The 12,300-nt window shown below is 46.0% G+C and overlaps 1 pseudogene; it reads left to right on the forward strand.

The window, feature by feature from the left end:
- Positions 1-476: 476 nt before the first annotated feature.
- LOC109763952 (uncharacterized) lies at positions 477-1,992 on the forward strand (annotated as a pseudogene).
- Positions 1,993-12,300: the final 10,308 nt, after the last annotated feature.

The raw sequence follows: 12,300 nt of genomic DNA on the forward strand, positions 1-12,300 counted from the left end.
CGCCCAGAAGCGTCCTCCGACACGCCGGCCGCCTCCGGCGCCGTGGTCGCGAGACCCGTCTCTAGTCGCCATGGTGGTCGCCATGGTGGTCTCCCCAACCGTGACTCTCCCCGTGCTCCGGGTAGGGAAAAAAAATTCAACAAAAAGTGTGTACACAATTCCCAGACAAATCCACACATTTCAAATATCCAGCCTATTAAAATCCAATTCAGAGGAGAGTTCAGCCCATTAGAAATGTACACAATTCAATGGACACGTGCTTTTCTTCTCTCCGAACCATCCCCCCTTTTCCCTGGAATCCCTAGCTGCCGCCGCCGCCGCCGCCGCCCGATTTACCAGCTGTGCTTCTCCGGTAACTAATCCTCTTCTCCTTCCTTACGGCGGCGATTGTCTACTTTTCAAGTTCCCATTGCGCCGCTCCCTTGCTAAAAAGTTGCGTCTTTTTGTACGGCGGCATTTGGGGGTTTGCAGCTAGCTGAGTCGATGGCGGCCGCGCCCGGCGACGAGGTTCCGACGCCTTTGGCGGCCCCTGTTCCTCCGGCCACGGCTGTTGCTGGCTGGTCCTCGCTACCGACCGACCTCGTGCGCCGCATCGCCGACTGCCTCCTCGACACCAACGACGTCGACTGCTATGTGGACCTCCGCGCCCTGCCACAACTGGCGCTCCGCCACCGAGGACCCGAGGAGCGACGTCTCCGACCCCCGCTTCCACCCGCGCTTCTGGATAGTCCTCGACGACGACGAGGCCTTCCAGAGCGACGGCTGCCGGGTCTTGGTGAACACCGCCACTGGCCGCTTCCTCCGCAAACAGCTCCCGCTGCCCCGCCACTACTACGTGGTCACCACCACTGTCAGCGGCTTCTTCGTCCTGGCCGACAGGAGCCCAACTCACGCCGCTCGCGTCCTCAACCCTCTCACAGGCGCCGTGGTCCGTTTCAAGGCCCCGGTGCCCCGGGACACAACGGTCGCCGTTTTCTTCTTCTCTGGCAGCACTCTGCACAATCTCACCGTGCTCTGTGACTCAACTGGCAAGTATTACACAGCAGTTCCTGAGAGCAAACGTTTCGCCCCCGAGACCACCAACGACGCTATTTACAATTACATGAGGAAGGCGGTGGTCGGCGGCGTGTATGCCAATGGCGGCGGCTGGGCATCGGTGGCGCAGTCTAATGTCATCATGGAGAAATTGTTCAATTTGTCAGAGCAGCTTAAGGTTCATTTCTTCAAGTTTTTCTCTGTCGACCCTCTTGGACATCGTGGCGACGTCAGGTGTTTCCTACTGGATTTTGGTGGAGAAGTCTTTTTCATCACAAAGGCATGGGGACGCATTATGGTTCTCGGCATCGAACCAACGGAGAAACAGACGCTTGCGCCTGTGGAGACCGTGGGCAGGTACGCCATCTTCATCGGTCATCAAAGGTGCCTGGTTGTTGATGCCGCCAAGTTCCCATCCGTTGAGGCAGACTGCGTCTACTACACTCTGGACGTTGGTAAATTTGCTTTCATCTGGAAGCACAGCCTCAGTGATTGGAAAGATGAGAGGGTGTTTGACGCCATCGATTTCGTCAAGGAGAACAAGCGGTTTGTCCCTGTCGGTGCCCGTCCTTTCACCATCATCCAGCTTCTCTCGAGCTACACCATCAACATCAGCGATTCTGAACTGGCCTCAAAACAAAGCTGGTAAGGTGCCAACAAATCTAGCTGTCTTTTGGGATAGTGATTCCAATGACCGACAATGATATGTCTTTTGTTTTGCCTTGACTTGTTCCGGGCAAAATCAGGTTGACTCTAGGAGACTAGTTTAGATCACCTGCGGTAGAATGAACTACTGTAAGCTGCTTAATTAGGAGGACATGTTATCAGCCCTTTGCTACATCTATTATGATCGATGCTATCTATTGTACTTCTTAGCCATGCAATCTTGTTTATTTTTGCTGCTGAAAAATTGGCTCAATTTTAGCCCATCTCTGAATTCTCGTTCCAGTGAAGAAACCTGTTTTAGAATTGCCCACTGGTAATTTGTGGAACTGCAGGGACGGCTTAGAACACTGTAATCTTTCATGATTAGTGTATGCTTCATCCCTTTATACTATTTGCTTTTGTGACACAATGGCTGTTAAGAATTTAAGATGTGCTTGGCAACTCACTATTGCTACTAAGAGCTTAAGATTTAAGACGTGCTTTGGATTTGTGAAAAGAAATCTGACACAATATTTAGTTGCTGTTTCTAAGATGGGGTTTGTAGATTCAGATGTCCTGTTCTTAAGTTATCAGGTGTTAATGAGAATACAACAGCAGGCACAGAACATTAGTTTGATACTCCCTCCGTCCCAAAATAAGTGTCTCAACTTTGTACTAGATCTAGTACAAATTTGTACTAAGCTCAAGACATTTATTTTGGGACAGAGGGAGTACTTTGGAACCTTGACAAGTGGGTTAAATTCTTCATCTCCAGAACTGAAATGCATCAGGTCTCTGAGAAAAAAAAGATTGTGTAGCTGTATTTTAGCTTGTTGGAATGGATCCGCATGGGCCTGAAGGTCCTGGAGGGTGGGGTCTGGGCGCACCTGGCGGGTCTTGATGAATTTAATCCCCAGGTAACTAATGGATCTTTTGAACTCCTGGATTTGCTAGTGAATTCCAAGCAGTGAAGCATATTCTAGTCATTTTAGTTTCCTACTACCTCAGAAGCTCTCTTCTGAGGCTGAAACTCTGAAATATGTTTCATCTTCAGCTTCTACCTCCTCTGCTGTTGCCTTCTCCAAGATCATTGTGGCCCGGAACTTATCATCACCAAACTTAGCACTACATATGTTCTTCTACAGCTTTCTCAATTGTGAACAATGAAACTTTCTGCTTCCCTACTTTATTCTCATTCCCACTCTTGTTAACATCATGGGAAACTTGCTATGTGTAGGTAACTTAGATTCTTAAGTCTCCATGGTAAGAACAAAATCTTTGTCGTGTTTTAGCAGAAACAAAACCTTTGTAGTTACCATTCACAAAACTGACAGTGTAATTCACTATGTATTTCGGTTCTTTAAAATAATAATTGAGCACACTCCTTTTTTTTTGTCTTGAATAGTTACTTTGTTAAGAAAGCGATGTTCATTATCCCTGTTGCTATTCCTTGTGCAATGGTGGAGGCCGCAACATTAGGAGCGACGCCTCTCCTCCCCGGCCTGACAGATGAGATCGCCATTCGGAGATCCTCGCCTGCCTGCGCCCTATAAATCACTAAATAGGTGCATAACATACCACATGAGTGACTGATTAACTATCAACATAATCTTTACAGGATAACGCTTCTGAAACATAAATGAGCATGCCAACAATATTAAGTTAGGTGACAATTTAGCTACAGTATAGACATTCTACTGCAAGTGTTATATAATAAACCAGAAATGTTGTATATATATTAATTCTCTGTGCACTACTATAAGTTGGGAATTTAAATCGGTGGTATTCAGCCTACTGGTCATACTAGAAGAAATAGAGTATGTGTCTGAGTTCTTAAGAATTAAGACCCGTGGACGAAAGAAAACGGCTGCAACATCAGTTGCTCTGATTTAACTACATACAGCTGGGAAATAAGTTAACTGTTATAATGGAAAATAAATAGTATTACTCACTCGTCAGCGAATTTGGTGCTCACTTCACTGTTGTAGTTATCATCCTTTCCCACCCAAGAGGGCTTGAGCAATGCCTGGCTTATCAATTGCAAGAGCTTTTCATTAACTTGAGATATATCACATGGATCATAGCATGTAACTTCAAGACTCCACCCATGGGCATGTTCACAAATAAAGTAAGTTTTCTAATTTTCTCATGATTTTTTTTCGTATTTAAATTTGGTAGGAATGAGCCTCCATTTTGGCAAATTACCACATTGCACAACATATGTGTCAATGGATTGACAAATATGTTGTGCAATGTGGTAAAATAGAGACTTACTCCAACCAAATTAAATATGAAGAAATTCCAGTGGAAATAGGAAAAGTTACTTTGTGAATATGTCTATGGTTGGTAGCCTAGAGTTACATGTGATGATTTGGCAGATATATCTCGAGGTGATGGCAAGTTCTGGGCCATTGATAAACCAGGCATTTCTCAGTCCCCTCTTTGGTGGAAAAGGAAGATAACTACAAGGAGTGAAGGGAGCACCAAATTCGCTGATGTGTGAATAATAGTTTTGTTTCCTAGTACTGCAGTTAACCTGTTTCCCAACTTTATGTAGTTGTTCCTAAGGGGAAGTGCATGGATGAACCCGGGTACATATGAACCCACTTTGAAAAACATGTTTCTAAATGCTAAAAATATATGAAAATGGTTGCACAGATACGTCTTCATGTTCCATGTGCGTGCATAAAGTTTCACGAAAAATAACATTTTTTGTGGCGTGTGCAAAAAAGACAAAAAAATATGACGTGAAATGTTATTTAGAAGCACCGAAAGTTTCTTTTTACAGAGACAAAACAAAAAGATATTTTTTCACAAAACTTTGTGCCGCACACACACATTTGCGAACATGCATGCATGAAATTTTCTTTTGAATTTTTTGACTTTTTAAAATGTGCTTGAAGTGCATTTTTTAAAAAGTGGGTGCATATGCCCATGGGTGCAGGAGGTGCCCTCTCTGTTCCTAAGCAACTAATTGTGCTATGTTTTGTTATAACCGTCAGTCATAACTCTTGATAACTCAGATGCATACTTGCTCTCTGTTTTTCTAATATGGGGAAGGTTGAATAACCATAATTCTTAAGTTCCTACACCTTATAGGTGTGCACATAACTTGCAATTTAGTACGAAACATTTGTCATTCATGATATATCGCTCGCTGTAGAAGATTTTCAGAATAGTTAATCCTCATCCAACTTAATATTGTTGACGCACTCGATTATGTTTTGGCGGCGAGATGCTATAAATCTAGTTGATGGTTAATCATTCAAACTTGTGGTTAGCTACACACCTATATAGAATATACTTGCTATTCCGTGTATATACTGCTTGGTAACATTCTATACACATGCTTCCAGGTACTTTATCTATTCTATGGGCAAAACATTAATATCAATAACCGAGATCGCAAAGGCCTACTTTGCTTTAGTCACCTTCTCTTTACTGTCTTGGAGAATATTCTCGGTGTTAGCTAGGTTTGGATCATGCTCAGCCCAATACGATCTTCCGTACAAAAATCCCATCGTGTCGCTTCACATGTCCATTCCTATCCACTCCAAGCATTCATAATGTTAGATAACATCTGCCTACTCGCCTACTTTTGAGTGAATAGCCATGCAGGTAGATGTTCTCTGATATTATATTTTGAGTGAATACAAATGGATATTAGACCATCCCGATGAGAGTTTTATTGGGAAGACCACGATGGGTTGAGCATGCTGGAAACCTAACTTTTGGATCCCCACAAGAAAGGTAGGTTCATGAGTAACTAGAAATTGACGCACGAAATTGGCGATGAAATTCAGTTGAAGTTACCTTGTATAACATGTGGAGTGCGCGCGCTTACTGAAAAGCATGTGATCCAATATGATTACAGGTGTTGAAAACATTAATGGTGTGCTTTCAATTCTAATGTTTTCAGATATTAACATATAGGATATTTGGGTCGTGAGGAGAAGATTAATGGGAAGATAAATACAATGACATGGATAGGATTATATGAAGGATCACACCACGAAATAAGCATCACAGTCCTTCGAAATGTGTAGCGCATATGAGTGGAAAAAATAGGGGATAGTGGGGGGTCTTACCTCCTTGGCCTAGCCGAGAGGGAATTGGAGCTAGGGTGCTGACGACAATGAGAAGGAAAATCATGATGCGGTCGGCATCTCCATGCAGCGGCAGGTCACCAAGGCCCATTGTGGCGGTGCCACCGCACAAGTTGTGCAAAGCTAGCAAAGCAAGTGTCACACAGGAAGGTGCCCTGCCGTCAAGGCCATGGGAACCCTAGGGCGCATCAGCAAGCAAATTTGGTACATTATATAGGTGGGAGACGATGGCCATGGGTTTTAGGATTTGCGACTGTGGCTGTCGTGTTGGACCTGGATGGAGAGGATCACGTGAGAAGGGAGTGAGTCGACACCATCGGACGAGAGTAGAGGGTTTGGGAGAGATAAATATATAAGGGGGTGCGGTACAGTTAGAATGGGCCAAGGCCCATGGTCGCTGGCTTGGTGTTTTTATTCCAGACTTCACTTGTTAAGCTAGCGGTTGAATAAGTCCGTAGTCATTTTTATTTGATTAATGACCATGTGTAATGCAGGTTAAAATTAGTATTTTTTGTGTGGGGAAAACCGACTCCATGGATCAACTCTAATGCTAAGATCACTACTAGCACAAATCTTTGAAGTTTATGGCATACCCTAGTGTGTCTGATTTGTAGGAGATTGTATAGTTTTAGTGCCAACGATATTCTAATATCTATATAATAATTGAAGATTTGATATAATTAGGCTATGATCTTTTCCGTGGTGTCATATCCCCTCCTCATTAGTCTTATGTTCTCGTATGTTTCATCTTTCTATCAAGCATTTTTCCGTGTGGCTACGTATTCGTTTTCATTTTTCTGTCCAATTGGAATTGCTGATAGGTGGCGGCGAAACTTTCACGTGTCAGTTGTCGTCCGCGTGGCTACATATTCGTTTTGCACCAGCAGGTAGCATTGCTGCAAATATGCAGCGTGGGGAATAATTTTGTGCTCCCCAAATAAATCTACATCTGTCATTTACAGATGCATCATCTATTGGAGCACCGTGTTAGACTAATTGTGTCCTAAACAATCATTTTTAGGCACACCGGTGTTTTTCTATCATTGTTGGAGATGTTTTGTACGTCCGGTGAACTTTTATAATAGATTTGATCTTTTTCGGAATGAACTTTTGAACTTGCATTATTCGGTTTCATTTTTTTCCTCTTTTTATGAGTTTTTTTTTCTCTTAAGAGGAATCCATTGTAAGGTTAGACCGCAGACGGGCCTGCGCTAAGCCCAGAGTCTCTTCGCCGCAAAATTGTCTAGGGTTGAGCCCATTCCCCAACTCGTCGTCTCATTCCTCCCAGCCGGAGCAGCTGGCGGCGACCATGGCGACGCCTCTCCTCCCCGGCCTCCCAGATGAGATCGTCACCTGGGAGATCCTCGTCCTCCTGCCCCCCAAATCCCTCCTCCGCTGCCGCGCCGTCCGCCGTGCCTGGCGCTCCGCCACCTCCACCCGCCGCTTCCTCCTCGCCCACCACGCGCCCGCCAGCCCAACCTCCCCGTTTTCACCAGCGACCACTGCCGTGATATCCTCGCCTTCGACCACCGCTCCGCCGCCGACGCCCAGCTCCATTCCGTCGCCCGGCTTGACGGGGACTTCTATCTGGAGGCCTCCTGCGACGGCCTCCTCCTCCTCTCCAAGGTTGACTTGGAGACGGGCTCTCGCACCTTCGTCTCCGTCTGCAATCCAGCCACGCGTGAGCATGCCATCCTTGGGCCACTGTCGAACTTCAGCATCTTGGGGATGTACCCACACAGACCTACAGGCGAGTACCGGCTGTTGCTGAAACGGTCTAGCTGCATTGACTTGCCTAAAGGTCACCAAGTTGGCTGCTTTGTCTTTCCGTTTGGCTCTGACCAGCCACCGAGGTACATCGGGTGGCCGGAGATGGAGACGACATGCTTCAGTGTCACCCCTGCTGTCCGGATTGGAGATAGCTTGCATTGGTATCCAGTGTATTATACGACAAACAACTCATTCCCAATTACAATTGAAAGCGAACTGGTAATAGTATTCGACACCATAGCAGAGTCGTTCCAGCACATGCGTGCTCCAATTGTTCCCAATCCCAATAGCTCTTTTTTGTTTGAGATGGATGATACGCTCGGCATGTATAGCCAGAACCACGCCAAAAAATTATTGATATATGTGTTGGGGATCGTAGCAGAAATTAAAAATTTTCTACGCATCACCAAGATCAATCTATGGAGTCATCTAGCAACGAGAGAGAGGAGTGCATCTACATACCCTTGTAGATCACGAGCGGAAGCGTTCAAGTGAACGGGGTTGATGCAGTCGTACTCGTCGTGATCCAAATCACCGATGACCGAGCGCCGAACGGACGGCACCTCCGCGTTCAACACACGTATGGTTGGGAAGACGTATCCTCCTTCTTGATCCAGCAAGGGAGAAGGAGAGGTTGATGGAGATCCAGCAGCACGACGACGTGGTGGTGAAAGTAGCGGGGATCTCGGCAGGGCTTCGCCAAGCTCAGCGAGAGGGAGAGGTGTCACGGGAGGGAGAGGGAGGCGCCAGGGGCTTGGGTGTGGCTGCCCTCCCTCCCCCCTCTTTATATAGGGCCCCTGGGGGGGGGCGCCGGCCCTAGGAGATCCCATCTCCAAGGGGGGGCGGCGGCCAAGGGGGTGGCTTGCCCCCCAAGCCAAGTGGGGCGCCCCCACCCCTAGGGTTTCCAACCCTAGGCGCAGGGGGAGGCCCAAGGGGGGCGCACCAGCCCATCAGGGGCTGGTTCCCCTCCCACTTCAGCCCATGGGGCCCTCCGGGATAAGTGGCCCCACCCGGTGGACCCCCGGGACCCTTCCGGTGGTCCCGGTACAATACCGGTGACCCCCGAAACTTTCTCGGTGGCCGAAACTGGACTTCCTATATACAATTCTTCACCTCCGGACCATTCCGGAACTCCTCGTGACGTCCGGGATCTCATCCGGGACTCCGAAAAACTTTCGGATTTTCGCATACTAATATCTCTACAACCCTAGCGTCACCGAACCTTAAGTGTGTAGACCCTACGGGTTCGGGAGCAGACATGACCGAGACGACTCTCCGGTCAATAACCAACAGCGGGATCTGGATACCCATGTTGGCTCCCACATGTTCCACGATGATCTCATCGGATGAACCACGATGTCGAGGATTCAATCAATCCCGTATACAATTCCCTTTGTCAATCTGTACGTTACTTGCCCGAGATTCGATCGTCGGTATCCCAATACCTTGTTCAATCTCGTTACCAGCAAGTCACTTTACTCGTACCGTAATGCATGATCCCGTGACCAAACACTTGGTCACATTGAGCTCATTATGATGATGCATTACCGAGTGGGCCCAGAGATACCTCTCCGTCATACGGAGTGACAAATCCCAGTCTCGATTCGTGCCAACCCAACAGACACTTTCGGAGATACCCGTAGTGCACCTTTATAGCCACCCAGTTACGTTGTGACGTTTGGCACACCCAAAGCACTCCTATGGGAGTTGCACAACCTCATGGTCTAAGGAAATGATACTTGACATTTGGAAAAGCTCTAGCAAACGAACTACACGATCTTGTGCTATGCTTAGGATTGGGTCTTGTCCATCACATCATTCTCCTATGATGTGATCCCGTTATCAATGACATCCAATGTCCATAGTCAGGAAACCATGACTATATGTTGACCAACGAGCTAGTCAACTAGAGGCTCACTAGGGACATGTTGTGTAGGGGAACGCAACAGAAAACAAAAATTTTCCGACCTACGCACCAGCCCAGGACCACTATGGAGACTGCATACATGGTTTGATCTTTTTCGTTACCGACTCGTAGTGCAGCGGGAAGTAGAGTCGATGATGATCGGCGGTGCAGATCCCCGCAGCTAGGATTTACAACCTCCCAACCGCGAGGATGTATACCCTCATCTTCTCCTCAGACAGCCCTCCGGGAGGTGGTCGAACAACCCCCCGGACGTTGTCGCGGACAGCCCTTCGGGAGGACCTTCGAAACTCGAACGGTCACTCGGACAGCCCTTCGGGAGGACCTTCAAAACTCGGACGGTCACAATTCCGGTTTTAGTGATTTTCATCTGCGAAACGCATCTGAGGTGGCTCCGGCAGCTCCGGAACATTTCCGGTTTTTATCTCAGAAAATTCCAAAAAGCTTCCAGAATGATTCTGGCATCCTCCAAGAATTATCAGGCATGTGCCGAAACCAATTTGACTTAATGGTGTATCCCGAAACAACTTTTTGGTATCATCGAAACTTATCCGATGACCTCTCTCTGCGGTACGATTCCGCTGTCCGAAACTTTTTCGATGATTTTCTCTCAGACTCCCTGTCTAGTATTCAGCAGATAGATGACCCTTAAGCGTGTGACCCTATAGGTTCGGTGAAGTATAGACATGACCCGGAACCCCTTCCGATCAATGATCAACATCGGAGCCGTGGACACCCATATTGACCCCTATACCCACACGAATAAATATTCGAGTGAACCTCCAGTTGCCGTGTGCTATTCCTGTTGCTTCGCGATATGTTACAAATACCCGAGGTGAGACATGTTGGCATTCCCGTGGATCAACAACTTGTCCACTATGCTAGTTACCTCGTTACCGGTATTGTTCTCTTTTCTCGTTATCGTGTTCCGGCATCCCCGTGATCAAATCACAAAGTGTCTGGCTAGACGATGATGGATACCGTAACACCGAGAGGGCCCAGAGATATCTCTCCATCGTCGGAGGAGCAAATCCCAATCTTGAGCTATCAAGTTACTTGACACACTTTTCCATGAACCCGTAAGCCGCCGTAATAGCCACCCATTTACGGATGACGTTTAACAAACCCCAAAGTTCATGAAGCAAGCATGAAGAAACTCGATACTCTCATGGTCTAAGGAATCATGCAAACGTTAACCATCTCTGTGTTATGTACCAATAAACTTGTGACGAATGAACCTCATAGCATAACATCAATCCGGGTCGATTCAACACAAATGTTCTCTTAACATTGTGCCCTCAAAGTTGCTGGCATAGACATGCCCATGACCAGGAAAACAGAATCATCATGCAACACTTGAGCTAGTCTTAGAGGCCAGACTAGGAATACTTCTTACCGTTTATTATTCCACACGTGCATATGAGTCTTCCTCCGAGCCTCGTGGATATTGCAGACTCGAGAATCATTGCAGTTATAGCATGGAACATAAACATAATTATGAACAGGGAGATAATCAATAACATTTATTATTGCCTCTAGGGCATATCTCCTACAGACTCCCACTTGCACTAGAGACAATAATCTAGCTTATGCTAATGCACTTCACACCTGTGGCACACCGGTGTAAATATGCTTCGCTTGTGGTATAGCCTGATGTCCAACGGATCTGACGACTTCAGTTCCGTGTGTATCTATGCATGTCCTCGCGTTTTCACGTTTTCACAAAATTCATATTTTGTGTGGACTTGGCTTTGTATGTATGTGAATCACAGGTCGAACCTGGATTCCTCAGACTGAGTTATGGAGCAAGATCTGACGACTTCAGTTCCGTGTGTATCTATGCATGTCCTCGCGTTTTCACGTTTTCACAAAATTCATATTTTGTGTGGACTTGGCTTTGTATGTATGTGAATCACAGGTCGAACCTGGATTCCTCAGACTGAGTTATGGAGCAACTACCTGCAGTAGTGTCCCGTTGTCAAAAGCCATCTTAGAACTATACTAAGTTCATGAATGAACTATATGATTCAACATCTTCTTTGTCGCTTCTAAAGCGTCAACATACTTAGCCCTTGTTATAGAATTCGCCACAGTAACTAGTTTGAACAAATTCCAACTAACTGTGCCACCACATTGTGTGTTACACAAAACCCTTAATTTAAATCGAAAATCGCATGGAGAAAAGATGAAGACTGTATCGATGTAACATTTTACAACGAACTCTTCATGATCTCTGCTTGCGAGAAAACCATGTCATCAGTACTTACTCTAGTACTCTGTGACATCTTTCACTGTTGTCCCATGATCAGTAATTTGATCACTTTGGTATCCATACTCGCAACACCTTGGGAGTATCGGACATATCTGGTTGTTTTACATACCATGGAATACATGATTAATCCAAACACAAAAGTGTGTGGAATCTGCATCATGTATTTTACTCATCAGTGTTTTGGGACACCGAGTCTTGCAAAAACTCTTTCCATGTGACTTTGGCAAGAATCACTCCTTGGCGTTTTAAATGCTAAAAGGTTTTAGCATCTTGTCAATATGTATTCATTGCTTAGCCCCATTAGGTAAATCTATCTCCATAGATCATCATGCCTAATATTGAGGCTATTTAGCCTAAGCACTTCATCGAAAAACTATTTTCAAATGAAGTCCTAATTTGTGTCAAGAAATTTATTTCCAATTACCAATGTGCCAAGCACATAAGGTTTTTAGAAATATTATTACGCTCCCACTTACTTTCTTGAATTACAAGCATCTTCGTTACCCATTGATGAAGTCAAAACCCCTTTGACCATTTCATCAAAACAC

The sequence above is a fragment of the Aegilops tauschii genome, chromosome 3 (assembly GCF_002575655.3).
Source record: "Aegilops tauschii subsp. strangulata cultivar AL8/78 chromosome 3, Aet v6.0, whole genome shotgun sequence".
Taxonomy (NCBI): domain Eukaryota; kingdom Viridiplantae; phylum Streptophyta; class Magnoliopsida; order Poales; family Poaceae; genus Aegilops; species Aegilops tauschii.